Source organism: Mauremys reevesii, linkage group 3 (assembly GCF_016161935.1).
Source record: "Mauremys reevesii isolate NIE-2019 linkage group 3, ASM1616193v1, whole genome shotgun sequence".
Taxonomy (NCBI): Eukaryota; Metazoa; Chordata; order Testudines; family Geoemydidae; genus Mauremys; species Mauremys reevesii.
In genome coordinates this window covers 188608336-188616859 of record NC_052625.1, presented here as the reverse complement: position 1 = coordinate 188616859, position 8524 = coordinate 188608336, and the positions used below count along the sequence as shown (strand labels likewise).

The following is an 8524-nucleotide window of genomic DNA, read 5'->3' as shown; positions in this document are numbered from 1 at the left end:
ATGCACGTTCTTCAGATGTGCAAACTAGGGCATTTCATCATTTGCCTACAATCTCCAGGTTTCTGGACCTTCTTCCTTAACAGTAAGGCTGTACGCCCCCAACACCAAGTGTGTAAATGGCGCTTAAGCCTGGTATTAAGTAAGTTGAGCATCACATAGGTTAGATGAGTTGTGCTTAGGTCCCAAGGTGATGGAAATAACAAAGTATTGTCTACTTAGTTTTTAATCATTCAAATTACAGAGGAATAAATGGAATTTAACAGCTCATTTTAAAACATATCTTCATTTCCCAATAGTTCATCCATACATGTAGGTCACAGATCAACATCTATTGCTAATTTTTTTTCCTGGAAACTGGTGGAATAGTCTAATGAATTTGTGAGGTAACAGTATTAAACTTCTAGGCAGGGTGTCAAAATCCACCTCTGATTTATGTAGCATATCTGTAGTAACTTGACAGCCATTACACAGCCATGAATGATGCATTAATATCTACAAATCAATGGTCAAAGCAGTTTGTTTAGACATGTGCAGACCATGAGGTGTCTGAGTAGATACCAGCCTGGACACAAAGTTTATCTGTTGTTCTACAGAAGACAAATGTCGTTGCTACTGCAAGATTCTAAGCCATGGAAATTACTTAACAGTTCAGTTGTGATACAATTAAGCTGTGAAAATATTTCCCAGTCTCTTGAATCCTTGTCTACACAGTGTGGATAGCACAGGCTCAGTCCATCGAAAGTAATGGAGTGAGATTTTCCACTGTGTTCATTTCATTGGACTAGGAGTGTAATTACATTTTGAGGAAAATAAATCTTTCTAGTATAATCATTTAGGTCAACAAGCTCTAACCCAGCAGAGCACGCTGGCATCACCTACTTATATAATAAATATATGTCTAATAAATAAATGTCTAAAAAAGCCTTCATGGCAATAGGATCATATTAGCAGGGGTCAGGAGTTTATATCAATGCCTGTTAGAGCCCTCTCCAAAGCAGTAGGCTTCTTTTCAGGTCGACTATGGAGATTTGCTTTCTTACACAAGTGAATGCGGTTCACCTCAAGGGAAAAGAAAACAGATCATCTGATCCTTCACAGTGGGCCTGCACGCCACACTGCTAATCATGAAGAAATCATGGAAATACACCAGGTGTAAGGCACCACAGTTTAAATCCAGCAGAACTTTCCCTGTTGCAGCCTCTGGGAAGCAAGTCCTTCAGAGGATAATAAAATCTTAAAGGAAAATGCAAAAACAAAATGCAGAACGATTAGTTAAATAAAGGGCATCTGTCCAAGAAACCTATAACAACTCTATGAAATGTGTTTTCAGCACCATAATGCACATTTTCTGTTTTGTTTCATAGCAAAACCATTACATGTAAGTGTTGCCTTTGAAACTCCAGAAAAAAACACTGATGAATGTTTCACGGTGGACCAAAGGTTGCCAAAACTAACAGCTTTCTGTTTAGAGACCCTCACCGTGAAATCCCTGTGAAGTAGCAGAGCTTGAAGAGTAATTAGCCACAACCATAACAAAACAGTGAGCTACTCACCACTCAAATCTCTCTGACTTCTCTGTTGTTTTAACTGTCATTGGTCTTGCTGGCACTTGAGAAAGGATCATCCACGAAAGAATCACTTCACATAACACCAGCTGAGGTAACAAGACACAGAAAGGATATTTGTCATGGTATACTTGTAACTTTTTGAAACCAATTCTCACCATTGTACCTGTTCCCATTCCTTAGAGCAAAATTTTACAAGCAAAATTTATTCCCAGTAAAATTCCACTGACTTCAATGGAGCTACATCAGGGATGAATTTGGCCCCTCATCTGTCATCAAAATCATAATGGGGAATTAGCTCAAATGGTAGAGACTAGTGCTTATGCTCTCTAGACTCGGAGGGGAGGGAAGGAGCTTTCCCTTCTCTTTTAAGGCCAGGGGTTGGCAACTTTCTGCATGCAGCTCATCAGGAAAATCCTCTGGCAGGACGTGAGACATTTTGTTTACGTTGACCATCCGCAGGCACAGCCCCACACACCTCCCAATGGCCATGGTTCGCTGTTCCCAGCCAATGGGAGCTTCAGAAAGCAGCAGCCAACACTGAAGTTTTTTCCTGAAATTTTCTTGTCATTGCATTAGAGGTGGATGCGGCTCCACCAGTGATAGCAACAATGGGAGGGGCACTAGTGTAGAACAAGCCACAGCGGTGTTAAGCCCAGGGTGTAAACCAAGCATTAAGCTGGTTGTACATCAAATAAACTTTTACTGTGCTTTCAGATCTGCTCTGAGGAGTGGTAAAAATGTTAGTAGCTGATCTAAACTAGGTTTCACATCTCTGCTAGCAGCAGTAGTGATACACTGGTAATAAGGCACCAAAAGAAAAATCTCAGAAAAAGTTCAGTGCAGATGCAAGCTTTGTTTAACTTCTCAAGAAAGAAGATACTGTATTGATGGACACTAGAGAGAGAGAGAGAGCATTTGCATAGCACTTTTTCATAACAGTTAATCATCATCACATATAAAGGGACTGATGATTTCTTCCTCTCTATATTGCTTTATTGATGCTTTGTTTTACCAAAAAAAGTTGTAAATAAAGTAGCCTGCACAAACCCTTCACTTCCATCAAAAAATAAACAAAACAAGAAACAAACAAAAAAAAACCAACAACACTTTATTCAATTATTGTCATTAATGAAACCTGTAAAAGTAACCTGGGCTTTTATGTTATCCTTCCAGTTTACATAAAATAATACTGCCAGTGCTGTCTCTCTTCATATAGTGCAACACGAATATCCAGAAGTTATATTACAGATATTGTATAATTAGGAAACAGACCCACAATGAATTTCCCCACCCACGGAGATGTTTGGATTCAGGGATTTGGGCTTCCCTTTATCCAGTCCTTCACAACAATCCAGTTCAGAGTGTGGATCCAGTATTGAAACTAAATCTAAAACGGAGAAGTCTCCACCACTGCACTCCAGGTTTGTGGGTGTGTTGGGGAGATGCATCAGGGAAAGCTGTTGATTCATGCTGGATTAAGCTGAGAGCATGGGCTACCTGGCAGTGCCCCAATAGGCAGTGAGTGGAAGCAGATAGCTAGTGCCTAGCTGAGAGACCCAGGTGAAGAATGGAGGTTTAAAGTGCCTTCTTCCAGAAGATAGAAACAGTCAGTGGGATCTTGAGGGAGGTGTGACAAAGTTCCTCCTCTACCTTGGTGGGTCCTGCGCTTATTGGCAGATTTGCTCGCCTCAGAGATCTTCCCCTCTGGTGGAACCCACAGTCCGGGTCAACTCCTCCTGTGTCTGATCAGGATTTGGGAGGTTTGGGGGGGAACCCAGATCTGCCCTCTACTCCGGGTTCCAGCCCAGGGCCCTGTGGATTGCAGCTGTCTGTAGTGCCTCCTGTAATAGCTGCATGACAGCTACACCTCCCTGGGCTACTTCCCCATGGCCTCCTCCAAACACCTTCTTTATCCTCACCACAGGACCTTCCTTCTGGTGTCTGAAAACACTTGTACTCCTCAGTCCTCCAGCTGCACACTCTCACTCTCACTCTGACTCACCTCCTTGCGCCTCTTGCTCCCAGCTCCTCACATGCGCACCACAAACTGAAGAGAGCTTCTTTTTAAACCCAGGTGCCCTGATTAGCCTGCCTTAATTGAGTCTAGCAGCTTCTTGATTGGCTGCAGGTGTTCTAATCAGTCTGTCTGCCTTAATTGTTTCCAGAAAGCTCCTGATTATTCTGGAACCTTCCCTGTCACCTTACCTAGGGAAAGGGGACTTACTAATATATCTGCCTTCTATCACTCTCCTGTAGCCATCTGGCCTGACCCTGTCAGAGAGGGTTTTAGAGATAAGGTCTAATGTCTATTTCTGAACATGGAAATGGAAATTAGCCTTTTCTAGAGTTTTGGTCTGGAAACAACATTAGTCCTCATGTTCTTCATCCAAACACAGATTTCCTGGTCTCTGGCTATATTGATTTGAAAGATAATTTTTAAAAATTGTTTCTGCATAAATAGCATGGAACCTGCAATGCACTGTGTCTCCTGTATCCACATCTTCTGAAACTCTTACTGTGAGCTTGATTTTGAGATTAGTTTGAGCTTTATTATGAGCTTGATTTCCTGGTGAAATGTTTGCTCCCCCAGTACAGTAGTGTCTTTAATAACCTCATCCATCAAAGTCCATCAACTCTTGTACCCTTTGCCTGAGATGTACTGAGCCATAACTTCCATACTACTTCTCCTTCTCCATTACAAGGTTAATTAAAGCCAGAACTGGTTGGAAAAATTCCTCTGAAACATTGTTTCATTGGAATTGACCAATTTGGCAACATTAGACTATTTTGCAGAGGGAATCAAACTTTGCTGTAGTATTGAAAGAACCCAGGAGAGGTTCCTAGGGGTAACCTATCTGATTTCTGACAGCTTGCCTGCCCAGCTCCTCGGTAGCTCACATGGTGAACGGCTGAGGAGCCCGAGCTTCCATGGTCTACAAATACAGATTCAGGGCAGCCAGTCTGCGCTTAATTTGTACCAGGGCTTGTCAGGCTGAGCCCTGGCACCTCAAGGCTTGGTAGTTCATAGCCCCAGCACTCTGGGCTTGCTGCATCTGTTAAGAAAGTAAAAAAAAATTACTTGAGCCCTGGCACCTCTTTCATTACAAATTAAGCACTGCAGCCAGTGATGCAAACTACCCCGTGTTGGTGACCCCACAGCTTTCAGTATCCCCAGTTCTGCAGCAGCCAGGCACGTGGACTGCACTTGGACTCCAATCCCTTTCACTGAGAATTTTAAAATTTGGGGGTTTCATTTCTAATCAGTATGAACCAAATTTCTAAACCACAAAATCCTCCCCAAACCAAAACTGTCTTCACTCAGTTCTTATCGTAGAATCATAGACTCGCAGGACTGGAAGGGACCTCGAGAGATAATCTAGTCCAGTCTCCTGCACTCATGGCAGGACTAAGTATTTTCTAGACCATCCCTGACAGGTGTTTGTCTAACCTGCTCTTAAAAATCTCCAACCTCCCTAGGCAATTTATTCCAATGCTAAACTACCATGACAGGTAGGAAGTTTTTCCTAATGTCCAACCTAAACCACCCTTGCTGTATTTTAAACCCATTGCTTCTTGTCCAATCCTCAGATGTTAATGAGAACAATTTCCTTCCTTCCTTAATGTAATGACCTTTTGTAGTGTGACTGAAAACTGTTATCATGTCCCCTCTCAGTCTTCACCTCTCCAGACTAAACAAACCCAATTTTTTCAATCTTCCCCATAGGTGAATCGCTAGGTCATGTTTTCTAGATGTTTAATCATTTTTGTTGCTCTTCTCTGCACTTTCTCCAATTTGTCCACATCTTTCCTGAAATGTGGCACCCAGAACTGAACACAATACTCTAGTTGAGGTCTAATCACCACAGAGTATAGCAGAAGAATTATTTCTTGTGTCTTGCTTACAACACTCCTGCTAATACATTCCAGAATAATGTTCACTTTTTTTGCAACAGTGTTGCCCTGTTGACTATTATTTAACGTGTGGTCCACTATGACCCCCAGATCCCTTTCCGCAGTACTCCTTCCTAGGCAGTAATTTCCTATTTGTATGTATGCAACTGATTGTTCCTTCCTAAATGGAGTACTTTGCATTCGTCCTTATTCAATTTCATCCAGTTACCTCAGGTCATTTCTCCAGTTTGTCCAGATCATTTTGAATTTTAATCCTGTCCTCCAAAGCACTTGCTACCCCTCCCAACATGGTATCATCTGCAAACGTTATAAGTGTACTCTGTATGCCATTATCTAAATCACTGATGAAGATATTGAACAGAACCAGACCCAGACCTGATCCCTGTGGGACCCCACTTGATATGCCCTTCCAGCTTCACTGTTAATCATTGACAACTACTCTCTGGGAAAAGCAACAGAGAGTCTTGTGGCGCCTTTAAGACTAACAGATGTATTGGAGTATAAGCTTTCGTGGGTGAATACCCACTTTGTCAGATGCATACTCTCTGGGAATAGTTTTCCAACCAGTTATGCACCCACCTTACAATAGCTCCATCTAGGTTGTATTTCCCTAATTTGTATATCGGAAGGTCATGCGAGATAGTAACAAAATCTTTACTAACGTCAAGATATACCGCATCTACTGCTTCCCTCCTATCCACAAGGAGTATTATTACCCTGTCAAAGAAAGCTATTAGGTTGTTTTGACATGATTTGTACTGTTAGTTATCACCTTATTATCTTCTAGGTATCTGCAAATTGATTGCTTAATTATTTCCTCCATTATCTTTCCGGGTACGGAAGTTAAGATGACTGGTCTGTAATTCCCCGGGTTGTCCTTATTTCCATTTTTATAGATGGGCACTATATTTGCCCTTTTCCAGTCTTCTGGAATCTCTCCCATCTTCCATGACTTTTCAAAAATAATCACTAATGGCTCAGACATCTCCTCAGTCAACTCCGTGAGTATCCTAGGATGTATTTCATCAGGTCCTGATGACTTGAAGACATCTAACTTGTCTAAGTAATTTTTAACTTGTTCTTTCCCTATTTTAGACATCCAATCGCTGCTAAGCTTTTTGGTGAAAATTGAAACAAAACAGTCAATTGGCACGTCTACCATTTCCACATTTTCTGTTATTGTTCCTCCCTCACCCTCATTGAGTAACAGGCCTACACTGTCTTTGGTCTTCCTTTTGCTTCTAATGTATTTGTGGAATGTTTTCTTGTTACCCTTTAGGTCTCTAGCTAGTATAATCTAATTTTGTGCCTTGGCCTTCCTAAATTTTGTCCCTACATACTTGTGTTATTTGTTAATATTCATCCTTTGTAATTTGACCTAATATCCACTTTTTGTAGGACTCTTTTTTGAGTTTCAGATCATTGAAGATCTCCTGTTTAAACCACGCTGATGTCTTGACACTCTTCCTATCTTACTTATGCAGTGGAATAGTTTGATTTTGTGCCTTTAATAATGTTACTTTGAAAAACTGCCAACTCTCTTGAACTGTTTTTCCCCTTAGACTTACTTCCCATGGGATCTTACTTACCAAATCCCTGAGTTTGCTAAAGTTTGCCTTCTTGAAATCCATTATCTTTATTGTGCCAGTTTCCTCCTACCATTCCTTAGAATCATGAACTCTACCATTTCATGATCATTTTCACCTAAGCTGCCTTACACTTTCAAATTCTCAACCAGTTTCTCCCTATTTGTCAAAATCAAATACAGAACAGCCTTTCCGGGGTAGGTTTCTCCACCTTCTGAACTAAAAAACTGTCTCCAATACATTCCAAGAACTTGTTGGAGAATCTGTGCCCTGCTGTGTGATTTTCCCAAAAGAAGTCTGGGTAGTTGAAGTTCCTCATCACTACCAGGTCCTGTGCTTTGGGTGATTTTGCTTAATGTACTAGTAGTTTGAATGTGAAAAAGCATACACATTCCTGACTTCTGGTCAACAGAAGTTTATATACAAGCTGACAAATTTTTCAGATATTAATTGTCTTTCTCTTTTTGAATGTAAGCTCCTGGAGGCAGAGTCCATGTACACTGAGTAGCTCAATAAATAATAAAGTGATAGTCTCTAGATATCATAGTGTTTCCTTATCCTCCAATAATTACAGTAATCAAAAACATCAAATGAGGAGAACAAAAACATCCCCATAGAAGTTATGACTTGAGTAACATGACTTCTTGTTACATAAGGCAATAGCGATCAGATATTTAGGTATATGTGACTTTTCCTTTCCCTCATCTCCAGTAAAGTGGAAATTCAGAATAGAACAGCTTTAACATTACACAAAAACTTGATGTAAGATTTCCTGACACTTATATGAATCTGTATCCTAGCATGCACCATGTATATGATAAGACTTATTAAAATGACCAAATGTAGTTAAGTTATGTTGCCATGGTTCCTTTCTGTAGGTGAAAGAGTAAAATTACTCTTTTTACGATTACTATTTTGTTGAATTTTGCCTTCCTTTCTGTCTCCCATTTTTTAAAGTCAGCTGCCATGTTGGCCTTCCTGCCCACCCTTTGGACAATTTAAAGTTTTTCATTAATTTCTATACATCAGGAGAGCGTTCTTGGAAAAATGCCTTTCCCACCAAAACTACCCACAAATTGCAAAATCAACATTGAACTATTTTGTAGCCATTACTCCTGTGACAGAATTTGAACCTAACATCCTCTGATCCAAGGTACTGAGATAATTTACTCACTCTTTACAAAAATAAAAGCCAGCAATGTCTGAAGGAATTACTCTCTTCTTTGGGCTGCAACAATTATATGAAATGGTTTCCTTGTCCGTTGCAGGAACAGTAGTTCTTTTGACATCACCATTTTTTATAATGCTGTCAAATATTAGCCTAAATGAAAAATTGGGTCTCTAATTAGGCTAACTGGAAATACTGCATTGCCTAACCTTGGTATTATATTTTCAGGTTTGTTTACTAGGAAGTGTTGCTGGCTGATTTAGTTAAATCATCATCTCTCTCTTTAACTC

At 40.4% G+C, this 8524-nt stretch overlaps 1 long non-coding RNA gene across 1 annotated transcript; it reads right to left on the bottom strand.

Moving 5' to 3' along the window:
• Nucleotides 1–207: 207 nt before the first annotated feature.
• On the bottom strand, nt 208–3621 carry LOC120400797. The gene is made up of 3 exons (XR_005596080.1): nt 3571–3621; nt 1554–1654; nt 208–1233 (listed from the first exon to the last, which is right to left on the bottom strand). It is a non-coding gene; the product is annotated as an uncharacterized LOC120400797 (long non-coding RNA).
• Nucleotides 3622–8524: the final 4903 nt, after the last annotated feature.